The 21799-nt window shown below is 41.2% G+C and overlaps 1 pseudogene; it reads right to left on the bottom strand.

The window, feature by feature from the left end:
* Positions 1 to 21799, bottom strand: part of LOC133386511 (formin-like protein) — a 126555-nt pseudogene that overhangs the window by 39176 nt on the left and 65580 nt on the right.

Raw genomic sequence — 21799 nt, 5'->3', positions numbered from 1 at the left:
TAAAATGATGTATCGTTGGTATATGACTCCAGAAAAGTTGTCAAAAATGTATAGTAATGTTTCTAATGTATGTTGGAAATGTAAACAACAAGAAGGATCTTTTTATCATATGTGGTGGTTGTGTAAACAGGCAAAATTATTTTGGGCACAGATAGGTAGGATGATGCAAAAAATCTTAAAGATAAATATTCAGTCAAAACCAGAATTTTTTTTATTGGGTTTTATGGATAAACAAAAGGAAAAGAAATATGGAAGAATAATATTATATATGATCACGGCAGCAAGATTACTATATGCACAAAAGTGGAAAATGGAATCGATACCAACAATGGAAGAATGGCTATTGAAATTAATGGACTTAGTTGAGATGGACAAATTGACATGTCTTATTAGAGAAAAAACGACAGATAAATTTCTTAAGGAATGGAAGCCTCTTTTGGACTTTTTGTTGAAAGAAAAAAATGAAATGATGATAATGGGATTTGACGATTAATTAAGATAGACTTTGGAAAAAAGTGAATTTCGTATGTTTTAGGAGACAGGTTTGATATATATTATATACTTATAGCTGATCTGTAACAAATCGGAAGTCAAGTTTTTCTTTTTATTTTATTTTTTCTGTTGTATTGTTTTTGTTGTATTTGTATTTGTTTTTATAAAAATTTGAATAATAAAAAAATTATTATAAAAAAAAAGAAATGTGGTGATGGAGGAGAGCTTTGCGCATACCATGGACTGCGAAAAAGACAAATAATTGGGTGTTAGAATAAATTAAACCAGAACTGTCACTGGAAGCTAAAATGATGAAACTGAGGTTATCATACTTTGGACACATCATGAGAAGACATGATTCACTAGAAAAGACAATAATGCTGGGAAAAAGAGTAGAAAAAGAGGAAGGCCAAACAAGAGATGGATTGATTCCATAAAGGAAGCCACAGACCTGAACTTACAAGATCTAAACAGGGTGGTTCATGACAGATGCTCTTGGAGGTCACTGACTCATAGGGTCGCCATAAGTCGTAATCGACTTGAAGGCACATAACAACAACAATCTTAGATTTTAGAAATATGATAAAATGTATTTTTGGAAATGTTAATTTGTTTTGTAAATTACTGAATTAATGAATTAACTTGTAGTTCTTGTGTATAAGGCATTTTGAGATAGAACAGAGAGAGAGAGAAATAATACACATACACATATCTATAACTCCTTCTGGGCTCCTTCTGGGAGGAAGGGTGGGATATACATTTAATTAATAAATAAATAACTACTGGGTCTCTTTGTATAGTTTCTGGCTCTGTACCATCTTCACCCCCACTTCTGTCTTGGAGCTCTGAAGACCTGCACCAACACTACAATTGTCACTAGATCTTTCTTGGAGTGAACCTTTGAAGACAATTTGAAAGTGACGTAGGAAGCTGCCTTATACCACCAGGCCAGACTATTTGTCCATCAAGACCAATTCTTTCCACTCTGACTGGCAGAGTGCTCCGGTGGCAGCATCCCAGAGATCTGAACCTGGGGTTTTATGCATTCAAAGCAAGTGTTATACCACTGAGCTATGGACAGTAAAGACCATATGATGCATATGCTCAGCTTCCTCTAGCCTCTTCAGTGGGCCTTTTTGCTAGGATTGGCACCACTCGGCTGCTCTCTGGAGAAGCAAAAAGAGTTTCAAGAAGATTAGAGAGATTTGCCCTAAGAAGAGCCCAGCTGGATGAGACCTAAGGTCCATCTAGTCCAGCATCCTGTTTCCCACAGTGGTTAACCAGAAGTCTCAGGGATTTTGCTGATATCCTTGGCCAACTCTTTCTTACCTCTCCAATAGACAGCACTGTTGAGCACCCACTTCAGAGCCAGGATGGGGACACATGACCTGTTAGTCCAGCGGACAGGACAGCTTTAGGCTGATTGACTGCATATTTCCATTTCCTCAATGCCTAGCTCAACGTTTTGATTTGAATTACTGCTTGAGTCTTTGTTTTGCAACCACCCTCCTCTGCCTCCTGTACCTCTCATAAGGTCAAAAGAGCACTGGTTTAAGGCAAAATGAAATTGGATTCTCTATTTATCCAAGACATCCATGATTTGGAAACTTTGTGGACATTACTTAGATATTTCTTCTCAAATTCCCTTGCAGCGACATGACAGGTTAAAATATTGCCATGGCAACCACTCCCCTCAGTAGTCTGAATCATTTAAAAAAAAAAACACTTCTCTTTGAAACCTACACACTCAACATGACAGAACCAGTTCCAGGTGGCTTCATAATGTGTGAAAACGCTTTTGGTGGATTCCAAAACGGTATTTACATACCTTCAACTTCAGCACTGAGACCTTTGATGGAAGCTGTAGGAAAGCAGAACAGGAGATAGAAAAAGGGGTGGGGAGAGAACAATGATAAGCACAGATAAATATCACGCATATCTAATATGGAAACAAGTCTTTTGAGGAAAGCAATATTTGTGAGAAGGGGGAAGGGGAAAAAATCCTCTTACCACCAGAAACAGCTTTAAATTCTGTCAGCTCCTGAGAAAATGTAGCCAAATCAGGCTCATGTAAGATCATCTGTTCCACAAGAGCATGGAGCAAGGTGAAGTCCCGTTTCTTCCCTCGCAGCAATGATAACTACAAACAGCATTGTAATTGACAGACATGCTTAGATTCAGTGTGTATTTTTAAAAAAGAAAAATGGGGGCAGTGGGGATGTTATTGCTCTAAGGAAAATTTAATCAGAGCAGAAAGAGTGGGATTAAAGTTTCTTTAACCTTGTATTCAACATAACAGGTTTCAGAGAGGCCTTTGTGCAAAGGGCTTTTGCAATACCTTTCTCACAGCATCCCCATGAAGAACAGCATGGATATTCTTAAATTGCAGATTGGGAACTAAGGCTGAGAAATAGCACCTGGCATAAGAACCAGCCTGGATGTTACAATCTTCTTCAGAGGCCCTTCAGCAGTTCCCCTCATCTTCCGAAGTGAGGAGGTTGGTGATCTCATGCAGGACCTTCTCAGTCATGACACCTCATCTCTGGAATACTGTTTCTAGAGAGGCTTGCCTGGTGTTGGCCTTAATGTCCTTTTGATTCCAAACAAAAAACTTTTTATTTTCTGGCCTTGTATATGTATTTTCATTTTGGATTGCATTTTCAGATGAATAACATTGTTTCTGTTTTAAAGTTGATTTTATGCTACTCCACTATTTTTATATGTTTTAGGGTGATCTTATTTTGGAGCTGGTCTGAGATCCACTTTGAAGGTTGACGACATCATATAATTAAAATAACAAACACACAGCAAAGTGCCCGTGACATGCTAGAGCAAGGGTGGGCAGAAAGCAGATCAGGATCTACTGGTAGGTCTCTGGAGTGGGTTGCAATAGATACACAAACAGATCTGAGTCCCAGTTGCTTGACAATAGCAGCAGCATTTCTCTCCTACAATAGGCTGATGAAATTAAAAACATTGGGAAGAATGTGCTCAGTGTATTTATTTGTTATTTAGCAGGAAGTATATACTACTTAATTATCAAAACCTCTGAGTGCTTTCAGAACCTCTAAGCGGTCTTTACCTGGCTCTGGTGGGTAGATTTTGGGGTTCTGCTATAAAGCAAAGTATATCCAACAAGTTTGTCAACCCCTCTGCTAAACTACAATGGCTGTTGTCAGGAAATGAGCCTCTCTAGTGTGCCTTGAATTGGAAACCTGGGAGACAGGAAATGAAGATTTACCATGCAAGCCTATATATGTGCACTCAAAAGTTGTCACCTTTAGTTCAGTTCTTACTTCCAGATAAGTATTTGATTGAATCCTTAGAATATTTTATACTACCTATTCTCTGATAGTACTTTCCCTCCACCACTAGGTAAAATTACCTAATTCAGCTTCTATTGACTTTTATTTTACCTGCTGCACCACCTAAAATTAATCTCCAGCTTTGCTAATATAAAAAATTGCCATGTTTCTTTTTATTACTGCTCTCTACCACAAGGAGCTGAGAATTTTGCTTAAGGCTGTAGACACATCAGGAGGACTGCTAGATTATAAAGTGTTAAATCTGTAAGAACCTTGAAAACAATGCAGCAATTACTAGAAGCCAACATGGATTTATCAAGAACAAATTCTGCCAGACTAATCTTATGTCATATTTTCATTGGGTAACCTCACTAGTAGACTATGTGAAAACTGTGGGACTTAATCAGTGGTGTGCTGGTAAATGTTTAACAACTGGCTCTCTGGAAAAAAAAATCCAAGCTGGATTTAGAAAGGGAAGAGGCACCAGAGATCATATTGCAAGCATACGCTGGATAATGGAATGGAGCAAGGAATTTCAGAAGAAAATCACCCTGTGCTTTATAGATTACAGCAAAGCCTTTGACTGTGTAGATCATGAAAAACTGTGGAATGGTTTTAAAAGAAATGGGGGTACCACAGTATCTGATTGTTCTGATGCACAACCTATACTCTGGACAAGAGGGTATTGTAGGGACAGAATATGGAGAAACTGATTGGTTCCGCATCGGAAAGGGTGTGAGACAGGGGTGTATTTTATCATTCTATTTGTTTAATCTATATGCAGAACACATCATATGGAAAGCAGGATTGGCCCAAGATAAAGGAGGTGTGAAAATTGAGGGAGAAAAACCAGTAATTTAAGATATGTGGATGATACCATACTGCTAGCAGAAACCAGTAATGATCTACAACGAATGCTGATGAAAGTTAAAGAGGAAAGCAAAAAAGCAGAAGACTAAAGTAATGATAACAGAAGATTTATGTAACTTCAAAGTTGATAATGAGGACATTGAACTTGTCAAGGATTATCAATACCTTGGCACAGTCAGTAACTAAAAGGGAGACCATAGTCAAGAAATCAGAAGAAGGTTGGACTGGGGAGGGCAGTTATGAGAGAACTAGAAAAGGTCCTCAAATGCAAAGATGAATCACTGAACACTAAAGTCAGGATCATTCAGACCATGGTATTCCCAATCTCTATGTGTGGATGTGAAAGCTGGACAGTGAAAAAAGAAGATAAGAGAAAAATCAACTCATTTGAAATGTGGTGTTGGAGGAGGGCTTTGTGCATACCATGGACTGCGAAAAAGACAAATAATTGGGTGTTAAAACAAATTAAACCAGAACTGTCACTAGAAGCTAAAATGATGAAACTGAGGTTATCATACAGTAGGGCCCTGCTTACCAGCGCGTCACTTTCTGGCGTTCTGCTAATGCAGCGGCTTTCAGTTAGGGGAAATTCCCCATTTTAAAGCTGATTTTGCGCTTTTGCGGCATTTGCATCATTTTCGCAGAACGCGCCCCATTATACCCAATGGGTTCCGATTTATGGCGATTTCCGCTTTACGGTGGCAGTCTGGAATGGAACCTGCCATATAAGCGGGGCCCACCTGTACTTTGGACACATCATGAGAAGACATGATTCACTAGAAAAGACAATAATCCTGGGGAAAACAGAAGGGAGTAGAAAAAGAGGGAGGCCAAACAAGAGATGGATTGATTCCATAAAGGAAGCCACAGACCTGAACTTACAAGATCTGAACAGGGTGGTTCGTAAAAGATGCTCTTGGAGGTCGCTGATTCATAGGGTTGTCATAAGTTGTAATAGACTTGAAGGCACATAACAACAACCAGGCCAAGTTCAAGGTTCTAGTTTTGGTGTACAAAGCCCTATACAGCTCAGGACCAGGATACCTGAAAGACCGTCTTACCCCTTATATACCCAGTCGATCACTGTGCTCTGCAGATGAGGGCCTCCTGCAGATACCATCTTATCAGGAGGTTCATCCTGCACAATATAGGAAATGGACCTTTAGTGTGGCGGCACCTACCCTGTGGAATTCCCTCCCCTTGAATATTAGGCAGGTGTCATCTCTATCTTTTTGGTGCCTTTTGAAGACTTTCCTCTTTCAACAAGCCTTTTAGGTTGAGACCTATCCCCATCTGTGTCTGTGTTAGTATTGCTTAATATGTTTTTAATAATGTTTTTAACCCTTTTTTAAAGTTGTTTTTTTTTAAATGTTTTTAACGCTGTTTTGTCTTAATGTATTTTAAGATCTGTTTTTATGATGTTTTAAAGTGTTTTTAGCACTTTGTTTGCTGCCCTGGGCTCCTGCTGGGAGGAAGGATGGGATACAAATTAAATAATAAATAAATAAATGATGTAACTCCAGGGGTGTGACTGTCATTTGCATATTGCAATCTGCTCCAAGTTCTTTTGAATGGGGTTGAGCATACTGTACATTGAATAAACAATATAGAAAGCTGGAGAGAGAAAAGGAAAGTACTCCTTCATGCTGTGTATAATTAATTTATTGGATTTACTGCCACAAGATGTGATGGCCATGGGCTCAGATGACTTTAAATGGGGACTAGGAAAATTCATGGAGAACAGAACTATCAATGCCTACTGGCCATCATAACCTCCAGTATCAATGGCAGTATGTAATTAAATAATAAAATTTTGTGGAGAAACAAAAGCAGAGGAGGACCAGTACCTTCTTGCACTGCTTGAGGGGCTAGCCACTATGGGAAACTAGATCCTGTACTCAAAGAACCTTCAGGGCTCTTCTTATGTCCATGATACTAATAAAAAATATTACTCCTGGGTAGGGATGGGAGAGAAAAATTAAAGTCAGTTCACTTTTAAAGCTGAATTTATCAAATTTGCACTTTCTGAAAGAATATATCCTTATACTGGGGGGAGGTAACAACTGGGGTACCTCAGGGATCGGTCCTGGGCCCAGTGCTCTTCAACATTTTTATTAATGCCTTGGATGAGGAGGTGCAGAGAATGCTTATCAAATTTGCAGATGATATAAAATTGGGAGGGATAGCTAATACTCTGGAAGACAGAAACAAAGTTCAAAGGGATCTTGATAGGCCGGAGCATTAGGCTGAAAACAATAGATTGAAATTTAACAGGGATAAGTGCAAAGTTCTACATCTAGGAAAAAGAAATCAAATGCACAGTTATAAGATGGCAGATACATGGCTCAGCGATAGTACATGCCAGTAGGATCTTGGGATTTGTTGATTACAAGCTGAATATGAGCCAATAGTGCCACGTGGCAGCAAAAAAGGCAAACACTATTTTAGGCTGCATTAACAGAAGCATAGTTTCCAAATCACGTAAAGTACTAGTTCCCCTCTATTCGGCACTGGTTACGCCTCATCTTAAGTTCTGCATCCAGATCTGGACACCACACTTTAAGAAGGATGCAGACAAACTGGAACAGGTTCAGAGGAATGCAAGAAGGATTATTGGGGGACTGGAAATAAAGCCCTATGAGGAGACACTGAAAAAAAATGGGCTCAAGTTACAGGAAGCCAGATTTCAACTGAACATCTGGAATAGCTTCCTGTTACAGTGGTAAAACAATGGAACCAATTATCTAGGGAGGTGGTAGCCTCTCCAACAGTGGAGGCATTGAAGAGGCAGTTGGGTATGCTTTAAGCTGGATTCCTGTACTGACCAGGGGGTTGGATTCGATGGCCTTAAAGGCCCCTTTCAACTCTACTATGCTGCCCTGGGCTCCTGCTGGGAGGAAGGGCGGGAATATCCATCCATCCATCCATACTATTCTATGATTCTGTAAGAATTGGAACACAGCCATCCTTTGAAATTCGCACTTAACCAAATTTTGCAATGCTTATCTCCAACCAAGCAAAGGTTACAAAAATGAATATATGTGGGAAAATGCACATAAAAGTGGATATGTTCATGAAAATAACATACAAAAATGCATTAAATTAGCAGAAATTGCTTGCAAAAATGTGCACATTTGCCAGCAAAAATGCGTATTAGGAGAAATACACACTAAAATGCTGAAGAATTTTCATGAGGATTTTTGTTTTTAAAAATTGCATATTGCTGCAGAAATGTGGAGAACTGGATTTAAGATTGGAGAAATGAGAAACCGAGAGAACTGAAACTGACAGTTCCTACCATCCCTACTCCTGGAAATAATGGATTCTTCTGAAGGTTTTGTCTTTTAAATAGATGCAATGATCCATGCATTTTTCTCTTTCTGCTGGTTGTTCCACTCCTTCATCTATTTTTGCCTTATGTGCTTGCATGCTAGAGAGACAGAAGCCCCCTTCAGAAGTTCTTCTTCAGCTCCAGTAGCCAACATGGCACCCTCCCAAAGTTCCTTGGCTACAACTCCCATCATCCCTGACCATTGGCCACCCTGAAACTGGAGATCAACCATATCTGAAATTGCCCTTGCTCTACATGTTCTTTGCTCTTCCACTCAAAACTTGAATGTCTTACAGTGCAATCCTAACCCAAGATCTGCTGTGATATGACAGTGTGGATTTGGTGGATCTTGGGAATTCCCAGCTAAGTCAGGGCTCAGCCAGCAGAACTTAAACCGGGGTAAATTACACAAGCATAACTCCCAAAGAGGGGCAGGGCGGGGCAAGGAAAGACTTATACCTATTCCAAACCCCGTTCAGATCAGTCATGTGACTTAGAGCCAAATCCTTACAACATGAGCTCAACTAGCAGTAACACCAGTTACACTGGCCTAAGTTACACCGGCTTGCTCTATTAAGGTGGAGTCAGCAGGGATGGGGATGTTGAGGATGCTCCTCCCTCACATGTTCTTTGAATGTACAGAGGAAGAAATTTTGAAGCAGGCTAGTGTTGCAAGAATGGTCATATAATTGTGTATCTATAGAGATGAGGTGCATCTTAGGAGTAACCCGCTAGCCATTTTAACTTTGAACATGTGATTTCCATGGACAAAGACAAAAGGTTTCCCACGCCAATGTAAAAAAAAAAAAATTAGTTCATGTAAAACAATGTTTTAAGTCTCCATAGTGGGATAGAGAAAGATGTTGTCTGGCACAGAAAGGTTTTGTAGGCATTTTTCATAATGATAGATGTGGTATTTCAGCAGAAATAAAAAAAAAAGGAAAACATCCAAATTGGGCCTCTGAATTGTTGCTTGTATCATAAATCATTCACTCAATATACTGAAATCCCTGGGAAGTGTGTGGGGGGGGGAGAGAGATAAATTCCTTGTCTATTTAGAGTTGTGGCAGAATGTGATAACATTCTTAAAAGTTCAAGGCTGCCTAGAGAATATGTACTCTGCAATATTGCAATGCATTCTACATGGGACTGCCCTTGAAGACAACTCAGAAACTTCAACTCATCCAAAATTCAGTGGCCAAATTAAGTGCTGGGGTTGCCTTTGAACTCATATAATCTCTGCTGAAAACAGCTGCACCGCTGACCGTTCATTTCTGGGTCCAAATCAAGGCGCTTGTGTTAGTATTTAAAGCCCTAAATGACTTGGCCACTAAATATGTGAGAGCCTGTCTCCTTCCCTACAGATGTTAAGGGAAGGTGTTAAGATTTACAGAGGGGCCCTCGTAGCAGTTCTGCCACCCTGCAGAAGTTCGGCGGTGGTTAGGGTGACTTGGGAGAGGACATTCTCTGTGGCAACCCCTAAACTGTGGAATTATCTCCCCACAGAGATGCATCTGGCACCTTTACTCTACAGTCTTCACCCTGGCCTTTGAAAACATACCTGAGATGGGTGTTTTGAGGACCCACCTTATTCCCGTGACTATCATTTCTTTTAATACTGAATAATAAACTGTTGTAATCCACCCTAGGACCTCCTAGTGGAGGGTGAGTGATAATAACAATAATAATAAAAGCAACCAAATGCTTTAGTTGTTGTTGTATTGAGGCAAAGGAAGCTGCTGTGATTGCCAAAATATTCACAGGCAAATCCTAACACCTGCAAATGGGCCATAGAAAATGCAATCAACAAGTCACTTTGAGGTATATGATAAGGGTGTGTCCTGTGGTATCTTGATTTTGGCCAGAAATTGTTATTCATATTAACCTTGTTTTGGAAAAATCCTTGATGGTTGCAGATGTTCACACACTTTTCAATTACAGTATACTCCTGTGATACGGGGGCCAACAGGTGGACAACAAAAGTGGATCCTTATGGTTGAAACATCCACCATCCATTACTCAATGATCTGAAGATCTTACTGCCCTTTCCACATTTGAATATGTATCTTATAATAATGAAACTCATTTGGATATCTATTACTATTGTTGGTGTTAATAATAACTTTTATTATTACTCCTACTTGCCGCCCTGGGGTTCCATTGGGAGGAAGGGCAGGATATAAACTTAATAAATAATAATAATAATAATAATAATAATAATAATAACCTGAACATAAGAGCTTAAGAAAAGCTCGTTGGATCAGGCCAGTGGCCCATTCAATCCAGCATCCTGTTCTCACAGTGGCCAACGAGATGCCTGTAAGTAACCTGCAAGCAGGAACCAAGCACAAGAACACTCTCCCCTCCTGTATTTTCTAGCAACTGGTATTCAGAAGCAACTGTCTCTAACAGTGAAGATAGAACATAGCTATCATTTATTATTATTATTATTATTATTATTATTATACATAAGCAACAGCACTCACTGCCTGAATATCAGAAACCGAGGGAACAATGGCATCAGTGTACATCACTCTTTATACACCCTTTATATACAATGAACATTCCAAAAGCCCCAGGTCCCTGTTCCAAAGAGCTTACAATCAAGAATATGTCAGAAGAGGTTGCACTGGGGCTCAGGATTTCCCTTCTTGGGTACTTTCACACTGCACTTTATTCTGTTTTTCTGATGATTTCTTACCTGGTAATTTGCGCAATGTATTTGAGCTTTCACATGACATACCGGGTAGCTCTGGAATTCTAGTGGAATGTAGTGGAAATATAGCACTAATTTCCGCAATAAATGATACCAGAAATAATCCGTTAGCCAGGCTGGGAACCCGGAAGATCACAGGAGTTTTTCGCTAGCTGCTGCCACTCACCTGACAGGCATCCCAGCATGCAGTGCGTTCCCGCCCTTTGGTCGTGCAGGTTTGTTTGCTTGTTTTGCCTGAGGAACGTTGTACCGGCATTCCGGCATTGGCGCAGATAGCAACAGCATTTCCCACACACACACCCGTCTTGATACAACTAAAACAATTTAAAAAGTCAGATCCTAAAGGGAGAGGTCTTGCATGGTGACGGGACAAGATCTTAGACCTCCTAAGTGTGCATGGGTGAGGGATGAAAACAAGCCGTGTGAAAGAAAGTTGCGTGAAATGCCGCTATATCAGCTGAAAAAGCTGCCGTTCCTTAACGCAACAGGTACTGCAGTGTGAAAGGGCTTTTAGAAATCGGGACAGAAGAGCTACCTTTTTAACCCGTTAAACTGGTGCTATTAGCCCCATGTGTGAAAGCAGCCCTTGTCAGCACTTGGAAGGTTTGGAGTATCAAGAAAACAGTTACCTCAAGGGAATTTATCCTCACGCAGAAAAATGGGGTTCATAAAACACTTTTTAAGGGAACTCTACTAAAGCCAAGCCTTTTCCCCAGGAAAACCACTTACTTTAGCCAGAGAAGACAGCTGAAACCCTTTGGCCTTCTCTCTCCCAGCATTTTCATTTAAGTAGTTCCCAGTGGCTAAGATATACTCCAACACAACAACAAATCTTAGGCTGTCCTGCAGCTGTTTGCATGCCCTCATCTTCTGGTTTATGAGCTGGAACACAAGAAGATTTTGTTTGATTAAACTGTCAAGGGTGACTAAATGGGGCTCTCCGCTTATTTCTGGCTGGTGTGGAATTCATCTAGAACCAGAGAGGCTCAAGTCATAAGGTGGCATCAATGACATGTTGCAGGATACACCCCCTTCCCTAGGGATCTGCCATGCAGACTGTATAATTATAACAACACAGCACTGTTCTCACATATTGTAGTGGAAGGGCTACTCCCCACTGGTGTTTTTGTGTGTGGGGCGGTGTATCCTGCAACATGTCATTGATGCATTAGTGGTAGATTTATACTGGGCCATCCACTCATCGTTCTGCTTTTTTACTTGCTCTTCAATGTTTTCCCAATGTCACTGCATTATTATTGTCTGGAGGAGCACTCTTGTACTACAGCGGAACAAAATATATAAATGCCTTAAATAAATAAAAGCAGGAAAGAAGCCCACAAGCATTTGTGGTGTGAAAAATTACAGAATTTCAGCTGGAAGCTGTAGCACATGCACCAATTAGAAATGAAGCAATATGTCCACTTAAAAACCTCTACTACAAATGGTATTGGGAGTGTGATCACGTATAACCACCTCAATACCATTATGCATTAGGGTTGCCAGGTTCAGGGCCTGAGACTGATTCTGTATCTTTAGGAGAAGATAAAGTCAGCCAAGTGCAGGTGTTCTTGCAACCCTGTAATGGGAAAAACCACAAGGTGGAATTCTCCCTTCCCCCTCCACAACTTTTAAAGATACTGAAGACCTCAGGGAGGCCAGGCCTGGCAACCAAGAGGTCTTCTGTGTCTTTAAAAGTTGTGCAGGGGGAAGGGAGAATTCCACCTTGTGGTTTTTCCCATTACAAGTGTTGCAAGAACACCTGCACTTGGCTGACTTTCTCTTCTCCTAAAGATGCAGGATCAGTCTCAGGCCCTGAACCTGGCAACCCTACTTTACACCCACACCACACCAAGCTCCCCACTCCTTGCTCCTCTCCCTGTCAATAACTGGCAGGAACAAACGGTCAGCAACACAGTCTCACATGGCCAGCCAGCCAGTCACTACTGGCTGTGGCCCTAATCAAAGTAGCATTGGGAGTGCCACAAAAATGGGGAACCCTTATTTTCAACCATTTTCTATTTTGGGTCACTTGATTCCAATTCAGGTTCAAGACCACTGAGAGATTTAACACAGAGGTTTAGTTGCAATTTACAAAGCTTGGGCAAGGGAGGATGTTTTTAAATCAGTTTTTGGGTTCAGCTTAAGTTCAACTTTCAACTTGTAAGTCCCTTCAAACTGCATGATCTGCTGTCTGTTCAAGACTGTGGACACCTTCAGCCCAAAACTAGATTTTCATTATTATATAAAACAAAAAAGCTCACACTGAGCTTCAGCTCCTAGGCTGCATTTCAACAGGTAAACAAGAATGGCAAGTATCTCAAAAATTAAATTTCAGACAATATCTACAAGGTATCAGCTGTGCTGATTGGCATGGACTATGTCATCATTCATGAGGTATTAACTTCTGGAGGTGCTATTTCCACTAATGAACTCTCTCAGGTTTTGACTTGCCCAAGGCTATTTTAGATGCCCCAGCAGGTAGTGCATATTGTATTTCAAAATCTAGACGATCTCAAATTTACTTTCATGCTAGTTATGACTCTCTTGACTATCAAATCCAGGAGCAACACATAGATCATCAAAACCTTTTCTCACATTTCTTTTGAATAACGCAGCGAAATGACAACTTATACATCAGGCTGCCTACATTATTACAATATGAATGTCAATGACATGACTGGTGAGTTGCTTTTTCCAAGGAAAAATGCAGCTCACACACATGCTGTACATAGACAGACACGCTGGCTTTTAAAATTGACATTGGGGGCATCTGGTGCTTTATAGCACATTTCTAAGCATGTTGACTCAGAGTAGGGATGGGGTTGGAATCCAATTCAGTTTGAATTTAAAGACAAACCTACCTAATCCTCACTTTCTACAGGGACATAGTCATCCAGGTTCTCAGGGGGTCTTAGACCCCTTACTTTTTGGAAACAGGGTCCCAGCAGGGCCCCTATGTCTCCATCATCCTACGAGCTAATTAGCATGACAGGGGAGTGTGTTAGCCATTGAGAAGAACCTTCTAACATCTTATCCTTTCCTGCTGATGAAAGCCAACCCGAGTGAAATGATGGAAGAGAGCCACTGAGAAGACTCTTCTCAGTAGCTAACACAACCCCCTTTCACGCAGATTGGCTTCTAGGGACGTCTGTTCTTATGGGAGAAGGCAAGAAAGGGGAAGACTGAGAAGTGTGGAGATGACAGACAGTGAGTGAGGGGTGTGGCTGTGAGGCGGCATGGCATGACTATCATGAACGAACTCTGCACTTCTGGATCTGCCACTACGCCACTGCTTTCTAGGAAAATACACAAACCGAAACTCAGCCAACCTTTGAAAAGTCATGCTTCTCTGAATTTTGCAGTGTAGTTCTCCAGTCAACAAATGTGAAAAAAATGCATGTCGAAACTAATGTGGAAATGTGAAGAACTGAATTTAAGATTGGAAAAATGAGAAACTGACAGAAACCAAAATGGACAGATTTATTTATTTATTTATTTTATTTAATATATTTATAACCCGCTCTATTTCAGAAGAATTCAGAGCGGCGAACAGAAACGACCATGCATACATACAAATTAAAATAACATAATAAAAACATAGTTATATAATTAGTACAACAACAAATTAAAATTTCTAAAACAATCTAAACATTACAATTAAAAGCGTGACGAAATAAAAACATTTTGACCTGGCGGCAAAAAACTGCAAGAGAGGAGGAGAAGCGTACCTCCATCGGTAGGGCATTCCAAAGTGTAGGGGCAACCACCGAAAAAGCTTTGTTTCTAGTACCCATCTGATGGATTTGGGAGAATGGAGGGATCATAAGACCAGGGTTCGTAGAGGTTCTCAGGAGGCGAGAGGGTTCATAAAAGGAAATACGATTCGACAGATAAGGAGGGCCCAAGCCGTGTAAGGCTTTAATAGTTAAAACTAGTACCTTGAAGTGAGCCCGGTAGCGGATTGGGAGCCAGTGTAGCTGTTGTAGGAGTGGGGTTGTATGGGCTCATAGGTCAGCTCCTGTTAGCATTCTGGCAGCTGCCCTTTGAACCAATTTAAGCTGCCGGGCTGTTCTCAAGGGAAGTCCTGTATAGAGTGCGTTGCAATAATCCAACTGGGATGTAACCAAGGCATGCGTTACTTTCGTTAGATCAGAAATCTCCAGAAACGGGCGCAGTTGGCGGACCAGTTTTAGCTGGGCAAAAGCACTTCTGGATACCGCCAAAACCTGGGCTTCCAAGGTCAAGGCCGAATCCAGAAGTACACCCAAACTGCGAACCTGGGTCTTCAGGGGGAGTGTAACCCCATCCAACACTGGTAAGTTCCCTATTTCCAGATCAGTCTTTCGACTAACTAGAAGCACTTCTGTTTTGTCTGGATTTAGTTTCAGCTTATTCAGCCTCATCCAGTTCATCACTGCAGTCAGGCACTGGTTTAGGGGCCGGACAGCTTCTTTAGCATCTGGAGGAAAGGAGAAATAAAGCTGAGTATCATCAGCATGTTGATGGTATCGAACTCCAAACCTCTGGATGACCTCTCCCAGTGGCTTCATATAGATGTTAAATAACATCGGAGATAACACTGAACCCTGTGGAACTCCGCATAGAAGCGGCCACGGGTCCGAACAGAAGTCGCCAAGTGAAACTCTGTGTTCTACCCTCCAGAAAGGAGTGGAGCCACTGCAAAACAGTACCTCGTAGTCCCATCCCGGAGAGGCGGTCCAAGAGAATACTATGATCAATGGTGTCAAAGGCCGCTGAGAGATCGAGAAGGACCAACAGGGACACACTCCCCCTGTCTAGTTCCCTCCGAAGGTCATCCACTAAAGCAACCAGAGCAGTTTCAGTCCCATGACCAGGCCTGAAACCAGACTGGAAAGGATCGTAATAGTCTCTTTCCTCCAGAAAACGCTGGAGTTGGGTGGCAACTACTCGTTCAATGATTCTACTTAAAAATGGCAAATTGGAAACTGGGCGAAAGCTATCTAAACAGGATATTTACCCACCCCTGCTCAGGAGTAAGGCCTGCTGAGTTCAAAGGAACTTGCTCCAAGATAAGTGTGCATACAATTTCAGCAACCTCAGTGCTTTAAATTGATGTAAGGTATGCGTACACACACATACACAGATACACGCATATATACACAAAATAGACAGGCTCCTTTGGGAGGAAGGGTGGGGTTTAAATGGAGTAAATAAATACTCATAAGCACATATACGTTTATCCACAAGAAATTACATCATAACACTTACTGGCTCCAGGTCAGCCATGGATACTGGAAGTTCACAAATGGAAAGGGCAAGAGGTCAGGTTTTTGGCACAAATTAGGTATTTCACACATCTGCACAAAGGATAACTCAGAAAAGATTCCAGCTGCCATACATATGAACATTTGAAGCTGCTTTGTGAGGGTGGCAATGTGCCCTACTTTACACCTCTATTAGAAGGGCTGTCTGGTCCAAGTCCAGTGTACAGATACAGCAGAATAAGAAGGGGGAGCAAGAGGGGCCTTGACGTTGCTCATCAGCCATTAGCAGCTAGACACTGGGCTGAGTAGGAACACAGATCACCTGCTCACAGCCTTCCCCACTGTGGTGAGGTGTTTTTTCTATTTAAACTATATTAATTGCCTCTAAATTTGCATCCAGATATGTAAATTCACATATGCACAATTTATGCAAATCGGTGTCCTCTTTCATCCTTTTGTGTGTGTGTGTGATATGTAGCTGACCTCCTACTGGCTCAGACCAATTAGCCCAGTCTATTTGAACTTGCAAAAGATCTCCCTGGTCCCAGGTGGAGACTGTTATGCCCTGCTAACCGTTTCAGGCTGAAGATTCATGCTATGCCAAAAAAAAATTGACCATTCTCCATCACTTTATGAGAAAAGAAATTGAATTAAAAATTGTCAAAATGGAGAAAGAGAAAATGGTGAGATTGTCATGCATGGGATATAGGGTGGTTGTTGCATTTATCTTATTTTCAAGGTAGCCGGGCAGTGTTTCTGAGTGTCTTTTCATTTAGCATTCAAATTATGTTTCCACTGGCCTGCATTCTGTAGCCTTCCTGGATGTTTCCTGAAAACCCCACAATAGGAATCATCTTGAGAGACCTCCTTATCCTTTATATACCCAGCAGATCACTGCAACCTGCAAGAGAGCTTCTCCTTCAAGTTCCAAAGATATCAGAAGCCTGCTCCCCTGTAACTTGGAACAGAGCTTTCGGTGTGTTCTGTAAAACAGCATTCCTGTCAAGATATGACATGAACCCACTGCTCGCACTTCCGGAAACAACAACAGAAGACAGTTTTGTTCCAAGAAGCTTTCTCAGCTCGATGAATAGGTCTCTGCCATGGGCATCTGCTTTGCATTATTTTAAAATGTATCTGCTGTTATTTTCACTGTTGTTTTAAACTCCTTTCTCTTTTTGGGGGCTGTTTTTATTGTATCTCATTGTCTTCAGACGTGTGTGTGGAAAGTGCTAAATAAATAACAGCCAATTTGAGTTCAGGGGAAGATGTTAAGAGGAAATGTCTCCCATGGGTCTTTTTCAGGTCAGGAACCACAGGGAGCCAGGAGACTGCAGAGGACTGGAGAAATGGGAAGTGGAAAAACACATACACACCACACATTGCTCCCTTGGCTTCCTTGCAACATCCCAGACCCACCAAATTTCTACAGAAATTCCCAAGTGCCCTGAGAATGAGGCAGAAATATGGGAGCCTCTTTTACAGGGGAAGAAAAATTGGAGGACAGGATTTGGCATAACATCAGTGAAGATGCTGGAGATTGGAGACTGCATAGGCTGAAACTAAATCCCGACAAGACCGAGGTGTTGCTCGTGGGAGACAGGGGCAGGTTGGGGGATATAGACCTGGTGTTCAATGGGGTAAAATTGCCCCTAAAAGACCAGGTCCGCAGCCTCAGGGTCATTCTTGACTCCTGGCTGTCCATGGAGGCTCAGGTCTCAGCAGTGAGCCGGGCAGCTTGGTATCAATTACATCTGATAAGGAGACTGCAACCCTACCTTCCTGCCCATCTGCTCCCACGGGTGATACATGCCCTGGTCTTCTCCCGCTTAGACTACTGTAATGTACTCTACGTGAGGTTACCCCTGAAAACGGTCCGGAAATTACAACTGATACAGAATGCGGCGGCACATTTGATTAAGAACAGCCGTCGCCGTGATCATATCACTCCGGTGTTAGTAGATCTACACTGGCTACCAGTTGCTTACCGGGCCCAATTCAAGGTGTTGGTGTTGACCTTCAAAGCCCTATACGGTTTCAGCCCAGTTTAGCACCAATTATGCCGCCTGACGAGATCAGCCACACAAGACCTTCTCTCGGTCCCACCAGTTAAGATAGCGAGGCTGGTACAGACCAGAGAGAGGGCATTTTCAATTGTGGCCCCTACCCTCTGGAATTCCCTTCCTTTTGATCTTCACCATGCCCCTTCCCTGATAGGTTTCCGCCGGGCCTTGAAGACCTGGCTGTTCAGGCAGGCCTATGGGATCTCTGGGCTAGGTTGTTTTTAATACAGGTACATTAATTACTGTTTTGGTTTTCATTGGTTTTTATTGTATTTTAATATGTAAATGTACGTCGCCTAGAGTGACCGTTAATTCGGCCAGATAGGCGACTCATAAATAAAATTTTATTATTATTTTATTATTATTATTATTAAGCTATGACCCAAGTTATAAGGTCCCATCATGGGACATATAAGCTATAGGCATGTATCTTCAACCAGGGCTGTGGAGTCGGTACGCCAAACCTTCAACTCTGACTCCGACTCCTCTATTTTTCTACTGTCTGACTCCGACTCCACCCAAAATTGCTTCCAACTCCACAGCCCTGGAAAGGGCTGTAAATGTCTTTTTAAATTGGAAGCTCTCATAGGAGCATTTTTATCGCTGCCTGAATATGCGCTGATCTTGGCATCACAGCATTTGTCTTCATCTGGGTCCTGTGTCATACACTGACACACAAAATGTTTTCCATCTTGAGTTATGGTGAAATGCTCAACTACAGCTGACTTCATGGGAAGCTTCTTTGACATTTTGAATTTATATTTTAAAAAATTTGTCAATCAAAATTTATTTTGAAGCCGGAGTCGGAGTTAGTACATTTCTACCGACTCCCAACTCCACCCAAAATTGCTTCCGACTCCGACTCCACGACTCTGACTCCGACTTCACAGTCCTGTCTTCAACAATACCTTTAGTCGCATACCTGCTGCTCTGTACTTTAGAAAACTCAAATAAAACATTTACAAAACAAAGAAGACATTATCCAATTTTTCAAAGGGGGTATTTTTGGCAAGACAGTATGCCTAAGGTGTGGAGAATATGCCACAGGAATGGTGACCCTTGTGGCAAATGTATACCATCTAGCGCTTCTATGAACTAATGTATATGTAATATTTTAAACACTCCCAAATGTGCTATATGCATTTTATTTTATTTTTATTTTTATTTAACAAAATGTATATACTCCTTGATCGTAAAAAAATCATCTAAGCAATTTATAAGAAATCCTTACATTATCCTTATAGCATTTAACTATTCATGATAGACCCAAATACTTATTATGGATTACAGACCAGTAAAAATTTACTGATATATTTTGCAACTCTGGATGTTAATATCTTTTTCACTGTAGTTCAGTCTTATTGCAAGGACAATTTCTTTTAAGATCCAGAAATATATTTCTGTACATCTAATGGAGAGAAAATAATCAAGGGTGCAATGCTAAAATTACATGTGGAGCGAAAGGACACACAGGGAATTAAATTTAAAATTTCAACGTAAAAGATAATTTGGATTAGTTTTTTGAGAGGGAGGGAGATTCATTCCCCAGTCTTGAAATTCAAATCCTGAATCAAAATGCAATCCACAACAAGATAAATTTCCCTCTTCCTTCTTTTTATTTTTGTATTACATCACTTACATTTTGTAACTCATTATTATGTACATTGAGTGCCTGGAATCTATAAATGTAATATATAAATAAAGCCCCTACATGTTCCAGGTGGTAAAACCAGATTTTTGAAAGATTTTTTTTTAAAAAAAATCATTTTGATTCTAATTCTAATAATCTAACACTAACACCACAACCCAAATCCAAGATCCTCTGGGATGAGAGAGTTTGAATTCTTTGGATCTTGGGCTCTGCAGGCTGAGCTGGGGCTCAGCTAGGGCTATGCTGGTGTAAGTCTCTCACCCCAGCTAAACTGGAGATATGTTGGCATAAGTCCCTTGCCCCAGCTCAGCTGGGTCTCAGCCAGCAAAATGCAAGAGGCTCCTGAATGGAGTTTGGAATAGGGGTCACTTACGCCTGTGTAAGTTACATCAGCCTAACCTACGCCAGCTTCCTATAGTTAGGATTGCTGTGCGAGCCCTTTGCATAGTCTGCTGCAAAAGGAGACAGGTGCGGATGTTTGAATATATAAAGCAGCCAAACTTTTGCCAAGGATTTCTTTGTTCCAATAAAGTTTGATGAGTTGCATTTTCCAAAGTTCTAACCTCAGCACAAAATCAAACAAGAGAAAGAAACAAATGATAAGACATATACAAAACTATGTCTTAAGCCGCAGATATGCTTCTTACTTCTAGCATAGATTGATCCACCAGATGCAGTTCTGAAACGGATCCTTTGAACGACGTGTACATTTCTATATTCTTTGCAGTGGGCTGGTATCTATGGGAAATCAATGCAAATTAGCATGCCTAGTTCCAAGAAATAAATGTCAAATATGGGTGTTTTGTAGACAGTGTAATAATTTCAGCAGATTACTGTGTTCTAAGCTTGATTTCACAACAATGAAAATTTGCACATATTTAATCAATTAATTGGAAAGAAATATGGGAGTTTAATATTTGCTGTTTTGAATCCATTAACTATTGCCATCTTGAGTAATTAACTACATTCCATCTAAATATTCTGTCCCTATCTAGATTGGGGAAAAAATCTCTTTGGGTCTTCACATAGGTGGGATAAGAAAGACACAAATTCTAGTGGTGTGTGTTTTATGCAATATATTTCTATGCTGCCTCACAACGAAAATGTTTTATGCTATTAAAAGTTAAAAGCCACAACATCCACAATAATGCAGTACAAAGTGGCAGATAAAAGCACAAGAGTTTAAAATAATCTCTGTTGAATAAATAGATCTTTGCTTGGCACCTAAAAGACAAGGAGGTGGCACCAGTCACATCTCCCTATCTGTTTATTACTTTCTTTACTGCAAGAAACACAAACCTGCTCTGACATGCAAAGGGGGCTTTCAGCAGTCTCTGTATTCTGTCTTCCTGTTGCCACTGCTGCAGTATGCAGTACAGTAGCCAATGTCACGTCCTTCAGAAGTTGTTGGATTTCAACTCCCCTTATCCCTGACCATTTACTATGCTGGCTAGGGCTGCTGGGAATTGAATCCAACATCATCTGGAGGGCCCCATGCTGACTACACCTGATGTAGTGCCACAGATCCATATGGTTCTTTCACATGCACTGGATAGTGCGCAAAACAGCACCATGGACTCTTTATAGGCCAAGTGGACAAATCAAGTGGAGAGAGGTTCAACACTTTATGGGGAAGGGCCATTCTTGAGAGGCAGAGCACCTGCTTTGCATGCAGAAGGTCCCAGGCTCAATCCCCAACATCTCCCGGTAGTGTTGGGAATGTCCTCTGCCTGAAATCCTGGACAGCTGCTGCCAGTCAGTAGAAACTAAACTGAGCTAGATGGGTCCATGATAAGACAGCTTCCTGTGTTCCTACAGCAGTGGCGTGGTAAGGCACTGTGGGAAGTTATTTCAAGTAGTTCGTTGATGGCCCTGGAGAAAGGCCATAGCTCAGTGGTAGACAATCTGCCTTGCATGCAGAAGGTGCCAGATTCAATCTCTGGCATCTTCAGGTAGATCTGAGAGACTCCTGCCTGAAACCCCCAAGAGCCACTGCCAGTCAGTGCAGACAATATTGAGCTAGATTACCCAGTGGTCTGACTCAGTGTAAGGCAAGTTCCTACGGGGGGGAAATAACACACAGGGTGGCGTCAACCTTCATGGGATTAATTCATTTTAAAACCAA

This window comes from Rhineura floridana, chromosome 6, assembly GCF_030035675.1.
Source record: "Rhineura floridana isolate rRhiFlo1 chromosome 6, rRhiFlo1.hap2, whole genome shotgun sequence".
Lineage (NCBI taxonomy): Eukaryota > Metazoa > Chordata > Lepidosauria > Squamata > Rhineuridae > Rhineura > Rhineura floridana.
The sequence above is the reverse complement of the archived record's forward strand: the minus strand, read 5'-3'. Positions and strand labels throughout refer to the sequence as shown.